This window comes from Eulemur rufifrons, chromosome 20 (assembly GCF_041146395.1).
Source record: "Eulemur rufifrons isolate Redbay chromosome 20, OSU_ERuf_1, whole genome shotgun sequence".
Taxonomy (NCBI): Eukaryota; Metazoa; Chordata; class Mammalia; order Primates; family Lemuridae; genus Eulemur; species Eulemur rufifrons.
In genome coordinates this window covers 26,157,963-26,170,635 of record NC_091002.1, presented here as the reverse complement: position 1 = coordinate 26,170,635, position 12,673 = coordinate 26,157,963, and positions in this window count along the sequence as shown.

Below are 12,673 nucleotides of genomic sequence, written 5' to 3'. Positions count from 1 at the left end.
TTAACTTTGTTTGAAGTGCCCCCCCCTTTCTTTTTTAAGTTTGAAGTCAGAAGTTCCTACCCCGCCCCCTTGATTTATTGGTTGTAACTGTATTGTAATTGGTATAACTAAAACATAACTGTGCTGGGAAGAAATTGTGCCATGAAGGTCTTTAATTTTTTTTAAATAAAAACATTTAAATAAATGAAATGTCCCTGCAGCCTGAGCAATATGCTTCTCCAACCGACACCGTGTGTGATAGATGGCTTAGTTTTCATGTGTTTTGAATTTAATGTTGGGTTGATGGAGATGTTAAGTGGGATGGATTAACACTGCTTGAGGAGCACTGAAGTCTGGGAGTTTTTGACATCAAGGTGGTGAAGGGAGCATGTTGTTGCTGAATAAAGACTGATTTCATTCCTCCTCTTCTCGTGCAGTTGGCTACTAGGCAAATAACTTCTGAATCAGTTTCATCTATAAAATGGGGCCGCTGCTTCTTTGGGATTGAATGGGAGGATATGTCCAGTGTCTGGCACCTCTTAGGCTCTTGATAAACCAAATTCCCCTAGCCCGCTGGTGTGGAGGATTAGTCCTTGGTCCTGACGTTGTCAGTAATTCACAGTACAATCTCTGGCAAAGGCCCTTTACTCCTCAGGACCTCTGTGTGTGTTTAAGCAGGGGGGAACTGAGTGAGGTGTCTTCTGACATTGATGTAGGAAGTTTGAGTGGTATTTAAAAGTACATGGGAACAGCGTGTTTTAGCAGAAAAGACCAGCGTTCAGTGAATAGCAGTAAGCCCTGGTGGAAGGTGAGTCTTAGATAGTACTCCCAGCTCTCGAGGCTATTTGCAAAGTCTCAAGGTCTGGACTGAGGGTGTGCTCCTGAGCTTGTGGAAACATACTTGGCAACGTTGGTAGAAACCATCAAAAGGGCTGGTAAAAGAAGGAAAACAGTTTAATGACTTACCGATACCAGATAAGTAAAGCCTATAAAAGTAGACTTAAATTGCCATTTAGTCGTTCTCATTTAATCACAGGGAGTGGTTGAAACCAGAGAATATGCTAGTATCCCAAATTTCTAGTTTCCCATAAATTTTCACTACCATACTATTTTATGGCACCAGTATGTTGGGGTTGAGAAGTGTGGTGTAGATACAAGGAACCATCCTGTAATACCTTGTGTTTGAAATGCCTGTGCAACTTACATGAGACAGGAGGATTAAATTGTTACAGGGACTGACAGAGAAAGGAATATATTTTCTAAAGTAGATCCTCGGGTATGGCTAATTACTGTAGTCCTAAAGTAGTAGAGAAAATAGGAGATTGGTTGACAGATTTGGGAATTTTAATTTCCTCTCAGTCTTTAAATTGCATCTTTGTTTCACCTGTTGTCAAGTGAATTTATAATTAGGACTGACTATTTAAGCATCCGTTGAAAAATCTAGTTTTGTCCAACCAGCAGATTCTCTCCAAAGATCAGAATTAGGTTTGAGTAGTTGTTTGTTAGTTATGAGTCCTTGCCTACCTCCCTGCTGGTCATTTTCTCCTCTCTTGTGCGCAGCTTTAGGGACTGTGGTTGATCAGAGATGACAGTGCTAGAGAGGCTGTCTTCCCAGGGCTTTTTCCTGGTAAAGGAGAAAGTTAAAAGACTTTGAAGTAAGATAGTCCTCAGTTCCCTTCTCAAAAGATGGGTCTTTACCGTGGTCCTAACTCTTGCTCCATCCATCTAAAGTCACCTCTTCTGTTTCCTCCACTGCCATCACTACCCTTGCCATTCTTTTTGCCTCACCACGCCTGAAATTTTATTGTATTATTTTGTTTGTCTATTGTCTGTCTCCCTTCTTGCCTATAAACTCCCTGATGACCTTGCATGTCTTATGCAATCCTCATAAAAACTTTTTTTTTAAAGTGGGTCTATTATCCACTTTAAAGAGGATTGAATGGAATAGCACAAAGAAAATGCTTAGCACTGTACCTGGCTTGTAAGAGATGCTAGTTTTGGGGTTTTTTTTTATTTTGGGGGGGAGGTGTGTTTTAACAAATGGTTTAAATTATTATTGTAAAACATTTTAGACATGTACCAAGTTATAAAGAAAGCTATTATATACCCATAAACCTACTACCTATGTTAAATCTCTATTACCAGTGCAGATGAAGCCCCCTTTTGCCCTTTACCGTGATATCAGAGTTGGATCAAATGTTGATTTGTACTCCAAATTGTACAGTTGTTCAGATTGTGTACAGAAAAAGGATGCTGCATCTACAGGGATGCTATAGATATTTGCATTTGACAAATTTCTGATAATTTTCCAGCAGATGGCAGCAAAGTGTCTTTACTATTAATAGAAGAAAAAAAATCTGAGCACTCAAAAGTGACAGGTTTTCAATGGATGCAAGTCAGGTTTCTAATTTGCACAAAGGCCAGCGTTGCCTTGTTCTTACCCACGTCCACTCTTCCCCTCCAAGATTCTATCACTCTATCTCCTTTGAATTTTTTTGATTTCTGTACTGAAAGCCAAATATTTTTGCACTGTAGCAAATTAGAAACTGGATTTGTATCCCTGTGGCCATAATCACTAGGGATTCTTATTAACCTCAATGTAAGAAGCCCTTCCCCAGGTACCTTCAGATGAAAGCTTACCAGATGCATTTCTTGGAGCAGTTCCTGAGGGTATTGAGTATTTCTGAATTAGCTCACTCTTGCATCACCTGCTTTGACAGAATATTCTTGGGTCCTCTAATGAGAAAAGGGAAGAAAAGCAGCAACTGCTAAGTGGCTTCCTGATCCCACCCTGTGAGTCAGAGTCTATGGTATTGGTAAACATTTGTAGTCATACCTGGAAAGGGAGGACCTTGCTTCTGTGTGTTGAACAGTTCCAGGAGCTCCACGGTGACTTTCCTACGAAGAAGCCTACGTACCCTCAGCTCTTTACAACCTGATGTATACCTCATTCTGTTCCCCACTCACTGGGGACTTATCCAAGGTTCCTTACCCACCCATGCTGACTGGTCTTTACAGAGTTCATTTCTATGGAAGATAATCTTCAACAAATATTTGTTGGTGTCCTTGAGCCTGGCCCTGTGCTAAACACTGGAGATTAAGAGATGAAATGCAAGCCCATGGGAAGTGTATGATGTTGTTAAATAGAAAAATGAAAAAATTATGTATATGGAATAATTTTTTTTTTAATCTAAGAAAAATGCAAATTTCCGATCAACCATGGTAGACTGAGCTAACTCATGTAGATACCTACCTCTTGTTTGAAATACCTGGGGGTGCTGACCAAAATAACATTATTTACTTTCAAGTAGATCATTTCAGAGAAAAATGCAAATTCCTGGTGACAGAAAGGAAGACAGAATTTATCCTGAAGGTAAGTGGGTATTGATGTCACAATGGCCTCCAAGTCACCAGGCCTGGATATGGATGGGCCTCAGGAGGCAGGGGCTAGAGTTTTAATGTCCCAAGGTAGAAAGGAGATAGACTTGGGACCTTTTAAGGTAGAAACTGAAACAATGCCCTGGCACTTGAAAGTCTGCCTCTAGGGGGGAAGAAATGGAAAAAAACAAAATATTAGGTGTAGTTGTCTCTAGGAAATGACGTTAAGATGTCACAGAAAAAAAAGGAAGGATCCCTGAACTTGGAGAAAAGGGAGAATGGTCAGGGAAGTCCTCAGAGAAGGGGCTGCCTGAGCTGGCTACGGAGAGGCCCGTCCTTAGCAAGCTTGATCTGCCACACTTGGGATCAGAACCCTATGTCCTGGCTCAGTTCTGCTTCCTGGGCTACTTTTATCTTCTATCCTGCCAGAAATCGCTGTCCAGGCTTTTAGCCAGTCATTACAAATAAACTTTTTCTTTCTTTCTCTTGCTTTTGTTCTCGTTCTCTCTAGTCTTACCCTCACACAGATCTCTAGGTCCAACTGTAGTTTAGCTGATCTAGATTGTTCAGCCAAGCAGTGGTTCTTCGGGTTGAAGGTCAGCTAGTCTAAGCACCTCCACGTGAATTGGACTCAGGTTTGCTCAGTGTGGTTCTTTCCAGATTCCATGAAGAAGCTGCAGCAACTGCCCAGGGCATACTCTTCCCATGGTGGATCACTGAAACAAAAGGCCAGATGAAATCACACAAGCACATTTCAAGCCTCTGGTTGTGTCACAGGTCCTATTATCCCATTGGCCAAAGCAAGTCACATAGCCAAGCCTGACATCAGTGGGGCAGGCAGAATGTACTCCCCACATTCTGAGAACTTTATGAAGTTATGTGCCAAAAGGTATGTATGTATAGTTTTATTACAGGAGAGTGAAGAATCAAAACCAACAATAGGCCGGGCGCGGTGGCTCACGCCTGTAATCCTAGCACTCTGGGAGGCCGAGGTGGGCGGATCGTTTGAGCTCAGGAGTTCGAGACCAGCCTGAGCAAGAGCGAGACCCCGTCTCTACTAAAAATAGAAAGAAATTATATGGACAGCTAAAAATATATATAGAAAAAATTAGCCGGGCATGGTGGTGTATGCCTGTAGTCCCAGCTACTTGGGAGGCTGAGACAGGAGGATCGCTTGAGCTCAGGAGTTTGAGGTTGCTGTGAGCTAGGCTGACGCCACGGCACTCACTCTAGCCTGGGCAACAGAGTGAGACTCTGTCTCAAAAAAAAAAAAAAAAGCCAACAATAATGCAGTCAACCATACTATGTCTCAGTAAGAGTGGAAGGCCCCATGTATGATATCTGTATATATGCATGAAAAAGATTGCACAGACTCTTAACTGGTTATTCCTGAGGAGTAAGAATTGTGGGTAATTTTATCCTTTTTTATTATCTATAAGTTGTAAATGAGTTAATCAGGGAGAATTCTTGTTTTCAAGCAACAGAAATCAAGAATCAGGCTTTAAGGCTCCATGGCCAGAAACAACACAAAATCACACTGCACACAGCTTCTGGGGACTAGCAATGTTCTGCTTATTTAGTTTATGGTTACATGCGTATTTTCTCTATAGTTATTTGTTAAACTTTACATTGATGTTTGGGGCACTTCTCAGTATATTTGTTAGAGTCCAAATGTTTAAAAGTTTACAAAATACAAGGAAAACTAAGCAGACTAAAACAACCAAAAAAATAATTATTAACTCCAGGACAAGAGGAGAAGTTTTGAAAGGAAGGAAAACTAAGTATCATACTACTGGCTCAGCTGTGATTAGAATTTACATAGTCATAATGGAAACACTAAATATCGATCTATCCAAGATTATAGTATAATTATAATGAAAGGATGAGTGATGGGAAGTGTGGACATATGTGGTAGTGTTGGTCGTAGGACAAGTGGTTTAAGAGCTCAAAGCCCTCATCTTTTATAATGGGAAGTAAATTATGCCTAAAATTGAAAAATCAACCAGTAGTACTGTAAACATGTTATTTTGAGATCTTTTTATTATCGTTGCACTATTTACTTTTACAATCATATTTATGTATTACTCTGGTTAAAAAGTAAACTAAATTTTAATAAATGGATATTTATCTTGAACGTATCCACTTCCTCACTTTCCAGCTGTCATCTCTCATCTAGGCCACCATCGTCTCTTGCCTGGATTATCACAGCAGATAACTGGTCTTATTCTTCTCTCTCGATTCCTGATTGATCCTACACCAACAACCAGAGAATTCTTTCAAAAACATAAAGCTCATCTCAGTCCCTTGCTTAAAGGCCTTTCAAAGACTTAATTGCAGACAATGCTGTTTCCCATCATTCATTCCTCCCTTCGTTTTTGTTGACAGAGACCCAGTGTGGGGGCAAGAGACAGGCACGAGATGGAAGAGAGGGAAGAGAAGACGTGAGCACTGGTTATCTGGTGTAAACACAAGCAAACACTGGTGAGAAAGTGGGCCACAGAAATTGCAGTAGTCTTAACCCTTTTCAGGGTTTTTTGCCACAAACCCTACTGGGAGCACACAAAAGATTAGACAAAGTTTTTTTCTTCTTTTTTTTTTTTTTTTTTTAATCTGAGAGACAGGGTCTCGCTCTGTTGCCCAGGCGAGAACACAGTTGCATCATCACAGCTCATTGTAACTTCAAACTCCTGGGCTCAAGTGATCCTCCTGCTTCAGCCTCCCAAGTGGCTGGGACTACAGGTACTTGCCACCACCATACCTGGCTAATTTTTTTATTTTTTGCAGAGACATGGTCTCACCATGTGGCTGAGGCTGGTCCTGAACTCCTCACCTCAAGAGGGCCTCCCAAAGTGCTAGAATCACAGGTTGAACCACCGTGCCCAACCCAAGAAAGTTTTAATAAAGTATCGCTTGTAGTAAAGATCTGGAAGAAGAAAACAGCAGCTACTGTGAGAGGATCACAGTATTCCGCCCAGACCCTTCTGCCCTAAGTTCTCTACTGAACCAAGAACCTTAATTTATGGAGGGAGGGGCACCAACCACTGTCACCCTGTGTCCCTGGTGAAACTTCCTTGTATCTGGAGGAATAAAACAGGAACAAAACAAAACTACCCCTGGGTAGGGGGAGGAGTACATACTGGGCCCAGAACTCCAGCTGGTGGAATAAGAAGAGCACTAGGGAGGCCACACCCCCAAGACAAGGGGCACAAAGAGCCTGGCAAAGACTGAGACTTAGAACAACAGAATCCCCTCCTCCCTACCTACCAATGGTAAGCTAACAAGTTTTCAGTAAAAAGAATCATACTGCCAGGAGAGGGATAAGAGCATGAAAAGAAGACCCTGTCTGAGGCACAGCACAAAGGGAAGATCTAAAGTTAAGAGTGGAGCGCACATTGAGAGAGGAAAACCCCTCTGGCAAATCCACCTGCACTCTTAAGTCCTAGGTATCCTTAGACGAATTTGAAGCTTTTGTGCATTGGGGGTAACCATAGCAACAATAAACTTCAAGCCCAGCCCAACTCTTAGCTAGATTAACTCAACCCCCCACACTAAAGCCCTAACAGAAGGAAAGGTGTACCCATTTCCACATGTAGAACCCTTTCCCTTGGCCTCTTCTGTCCTACACAAGATGTCCAATGTTCACCAAGACCTATAACAAGAAAAATCACATACTCTCAAGAGACAAAGCAATCTTCAGAACCAGACTCAAATATAACAGATTTCAGAGCTGATGACAATTTAAAATAGCTGTTATGATAAAGGGTCTCAGAAAAAGTAGACAAGATACAATATCACAAGTGTAATCTCAGCAGAGAAATGGAAACTAAGAGAATCAAATGGAAGTGCTGAAAATAAGAAACGCTAACAGATGAAGAATACCTTCAATGGGTGCATCACAGCCAAGAAAAGAATGAGTGAACTTGAAGATAGATCAACAGGAGTTACCCAAACTGAAACATAAGGGGAAGGGGGTGGGGGGCGGGGAACGAAAAACACCAATATCCAAGAGTTGTGAGACAGTAACATGATGAAATCAAGAGCACTCGGGATGGAACGAATAAAACTAAAGTAAAATTTTTTTAAATTACCTTAAAAATTACTGAAGTTTAAGGTAGGGGGGTCAGCAAACTTTTTTCTGTAAAGGAGCAGATAAATATTTTAGGTTTGCAGGTCATATGTGTATTGTAAATCCTAGGTCAATCACTAAAATTAATCTCTTCCACATCTTTCCCACTCTCAGCCCATGTTCAGTGGGGGAGCGTGAAACTCAGGCCTAGCCAGTGAGCCCCCTGGCCACAGTGACTGGTTCAGGCCTAGGTAGGTAACTTTGCTCGGAGATGCTGAGACAATGGCAATTGCTCTAGTTCACAGAGTAAGACTAGGAAGTATGAAATCTCCAGCTGCCAGAGTCGTGCTATGGCCCCAAGGCCTGTTGGAGAATACAGTCAATGTGTAAATCGATGTAGGGAGCCGAGCAGTGGAGAGAGGGGATGCAGAAGGGTGAGAACTTCTCAGTTATGTGAGCCAATTAATCCTTCTTTTGTGGGAGCTGGTTTTGGGTGAGATTTTCAGTCACTTGCTATGTCACAGAATACCACAAATTTGGCAGCTTGACATGACACAGATTAACTATCTCAGTTTGTGTGGGTCGGGTGTCCAAGTGTGGGTTAGCTCAGTCCTTTGCTCAAGCTCTCATCACGCTGAAATCCAGGTGTTAGCCAGGGCTGTGATTTCAACCGAGGCTTGAGGTCCTCTTCCAAGCTCACTCACTGTGGCCAAATTCAGTTCCCTGTGGTATAGGACTGAAGCCATATGCACCTAGAGGCTCCCCGCCATTCTCTGCCATTTGGCTGCTGAACAGCCAACAGGAGAGCATCTGTGCTGCTTTGAATTTCTCCTTCAGGGAAGGCTTGGAGCCTCTTTTAAAGGACACTAACCTGATCAGGCCCACCCAGGCCAATCTCCCTTTTGATTACTTCAAAGACAACTGATGAGGGACCTTCATTATATCTGCAAGATCCCTTCATCTTTGCCATATAACAACCCAATCACAAGGGTGAAATCCTCTCATATTTGGAAGTACTCTCTACACACTCAAGGGGGAAGTACCATCGACACTGCATACAGGCGTGTCCAGTGCACACCATGAGTGGGAATCTGGGGGAACATCTTAGAATTCTTTCTGCCTACCACAGAGACCTAGCCGGTCTCCCTGTGAATCTCTTGGTTTCTAAGATTTTCCATGTTCTAGACTTCTAGGTTGTCCCCTGTATGACATCTTTTTACCTGGCTTTATAGTTGTGTGATTACTTGTCTGTCTCCCCAATTAAAAGTTGAACAACTTAGTATTTGTCACTCTGTGTCCCAGCTCACAGCCTGGCACAGCTTTAGTGCTCTGTAAGCATTTGTTGTATGGATAATTAGAGCTGATTCTTACATTGGGAGTGAGGATTAATGTAGATGACTTCAAAGACCCTATTTGATGCTAAAATACTGTAATTCTACCCTGCTGGCTTCATCCAGTCCAAATTTGAGTTTGGCCTAAGAGGCCCTGCTTGACCTGCCCCTGCACACTTCTCTGCCCTCACCTGATGCCAGAGTTCACTTTCTCTTTCACACCATGCTGTAAAACATTAAACCACTTCTAGTTTCTAGTCTATGCTTTGCTTTCTCTTAGCTCCAGAGCAGGACCTGTGCTGTTTTTTCAGCCTAGAATGCCCTTCCCTACACTGTTTACTTGCCAGGTATGGTTAGGGAGAGGTGTCCTGGTTCTTTGGCTCCTTGCTTGGAAGAATCGCAAGCAGGGCCAGTGGGATGGAGTGATGACAGAAGCACTTCCACACAGGCTGCTTTTATTGCAGAGCGAAAGTAAGTTCCAGAGAGAGGAACAGGTTTGTCCCCGTGCATGGAGACAACCCTGAGTTTAAAGATAGAGTATAGAGAGTATAGCACATTCTAAAGGTCAGTAGAGAGCAGACTGCTCCAATAAGGAACAATGTCACCTCAGGGTTAGGGTCTGTCCTTTATGCTAATCCCTAATAATATGTTAAGCTGGGGGTGGAATATTCATGTCTTTTGGGGGAAGTGGGTGGAGATTCCCAGAATCATGTACCCTCCCATTTTCTGTCCTTGTATGGCTGTCTCTGGAACTGGCATGTCGCTAGGGGGTATGAGTTTTACTATGTTAATGAGGGAGATGTTACTTTTGATCATAAACTCCTACCTTCTGCACATGCTCTGTTCGGGAAAAGTCCCTAACTTTAAGTTCTTGCTGTTGTGGTTTCTTTTCTCTGTTTTTATTGGTCCTGACACCCATCCCTTGACCACATCCTCCTATCGCTGGCCCTGCCACCAGCATGTTTAACCGCCTGCGCTGCCAGCTGCATGCCCTCATCCCTACCTAACAGACTGACTTAGTGTAACCATCCCTCTGTATAAGCTTAGGTGTTACCTACCCAGGAAACTTTTCCTCTTCACCCTCTCCTGCCCCATTATGCGGTGTGTGCCCCTCTTTGGGCTTACACAACTCTCTAAGCTGCTTCTCCCTTTTCTAGATCTTGGCACCCCTTATAGAGAGTCACTCTCCCTCATCAGCCTGAGCTGTCCTGGAGAGCAGAGAATGAAACTTCATTATGTTGGATCCCAGCACAGATCTGATCTAGGGTAAGCACAATGAATATTTGTTGAGCAAACAAATGGGTTCAGAACTCCATGTTTGTGATTTGAGGTCTTCCAAAATGTTTGTGCTTCCTCATGTCCTGGGCCCCATGGCAGTCCCTGTGGCAGTCCAGCCTGACAGGCTCTGGCTTACCTACAGGCTCTAGGCCCAAGCCACAGAGCACCATCAATTGTTCAGATCATAGCCTGACACAGGCTGGTCCAGGAAGGCTTTTTAAAAATTCTTGCCTGATACCTAAAGCTCCTTTCAAGAAGGGAATGGGGGCCGGGTGCGGTGGCTCACGCCTATAATCCTAGCACTCTGGGAGGCCGAGGCGGGCGGATCATTTGAGCTCAGGAGTTTGAGACCAGCCTGAGCAAGAGCGAGACCCCTGTCTCTACTAAAAATAGAAAGAAATTATATGGACAGCTAAAAATACATGTAGAAAAAATTAGCCGGGCACGGTGGTGCATGCCAGTAGTCCCAGCTACTCGGGAGGCTGAGGCAGGAGGATTGCTTGAGCCCAGGAGTTTGAGGTTGCTGTGAGCTAGGCTGATGCCACGGCACTCACTCTAGCCCGGGCAACAGAGTGAGACTCTGCCTCAAAGAAAAAAAAAAAAAAAAAAAAGAAAGGAACGGGGAATTGTGAGGCAAAATGACTGGTTTTCCTGGTCATGCTGTCACTTACAGCTTCATGGTGATGAAGTACAGTTCGGCAATATGCTGCCCAGAAGATGGGGTACCAGTGCAGAATTATAACTGGGTGTCTCCAAGGGACACTTCATTCTTCACCTTGAGCACTTGACAATAGCTCGAGCATCTCTCCCTTTTCCCTGAGAACCATCTACTTCTTTGTTTTACAGAAGCTGAGAGCTGGACCAGGCTTCATAGTGACTACACAACTGTTTAGTTGTAGAGTTACTGTGGTGAGGAAGAGAGTGGTCACTGTCCTATCACTACCAAAAACAAGAATCCAGCTGGCTGGATAACTAGCACAGAAAAATGAAAAGAAATTAATAGCTCAAATTGCTTGAGTAGGTTACTCCTAAACCAGGATGACTTAACTTTTTCTTCAGTGGGCATTAAACATCTTTTAACCTTAATGATGGTTTAGAATAAGGACTACAAATGTTTTCAAACTCCCAGTGTTAATAATATTGCATTAAGGATTCTATGTAAATGTGATACTTTAAATTCTTACAATGTTTAAGATAATTTTGAGAATTCTAACAGATTATTCTTGTGGTACTGTTAATAATTACATGTGTTTTTGTTTTGTTTTGCTTTTTGAGACAAGGTCTCACTCTGTCGCCCAGGCTAGAGGACAGTGGCACAATCATAGCTCCCTACAACCTTGAATTCCTGGGCTCAAGCGATCCTCCTGCCTCAGTAGCTGAGACTACAGGTGCGTGCCACAACACCTAGCTAATTTTCAAATTTTCCATAGAAATGAGGTCTCGCTATGTTGCTCAAGCTGGTCTCAAGCTCCTGGCCTCAAGGGATTCTCCTGCCTCAGCCTCCCAAAGTGCTGGGTTTACAGGCATGAGCCACTATACCTAGTCACAAATGTGTATTTGAATAATAGATTTAAACTTGGGATTTTAAGTTGAAATCTTAAGTTTGTATAAGACACAATTCAAAGAACTGAACATATTTGTAAATTTAATTTATTACATTTACAAGAATTACAAAAGGACTTGAAAGGCTTTGTTAGACAGAAAATTGCAATACTTAAAAAAGGAAAATGTCCCTCTGAATGGAGATAAGGGAAAAAACAAACAAAGGAAAATGAATTATTAAATTTATAAATGCAGTTTCAAATGTTCAAAGGATTTTAGTTAAGTTTATTAATGAGACCAAAGAAGTGATTGTTACAATTTAGTAGATTTTTGAATAGAATTGTACATTTGTCAGTTGAAATTAAGGAAGAACTAAGTTTTGAGATTTCTAATTTTAATAAATTGAATATTAATTTTAGAAATACAGAGTATTTCTTCAGAGTAATCTTTTCTGCTCATGAAAATTCCATGAAGGACCTTTAAGAAAGGATTTACAAGGTAATGGTGGACCCTGGAACCTGGATTGGACAGGATGGACATGAAACCAGAAGAGGCCAGTAGTAATGGGTTCCATGGGCTGTAGGAGTCAGGGAAGTAGGGGGAAGAAGGGGTCATCGAGCAAGTGGGATCATGGGATCTTCAGCATGGGGGCCTAGCGTTGGAGATTTGGGAGGCCACGACACTATCATGAATGTAACGCTGGTACTGGGAAGAAAGGAATGTCATCATCAGAGACGAGGAGATGAAACACCTGTAAGCCAGAGCGCTACAGTGGATGAGTGATCACTGTTTCAAACTCAAAGGGGACACTGTTCACATAATCCTCTACTTGAATGGTGCCCCCTGGCGTTGTGCAGTGCACAACCTGTAGAGCTGTATGGGATGTTGGTACTAAACTCTGAAGAAGCCAAGTATGATGACAGGAGTTCGAGTGGTGAGATGAAACAGGAAATGAAGTCCTTGGTAAGCAAAAATAATGGCTCATAATTGTTGAGTATGTACTATATGGTTGGTAATGTTCTAAGCACTTTCTCAATAACCTTGTGAGTTCAGTGCTTTTGTTGTCAGTACCATTTTGCATCACAGTCTGGTCTTGAGC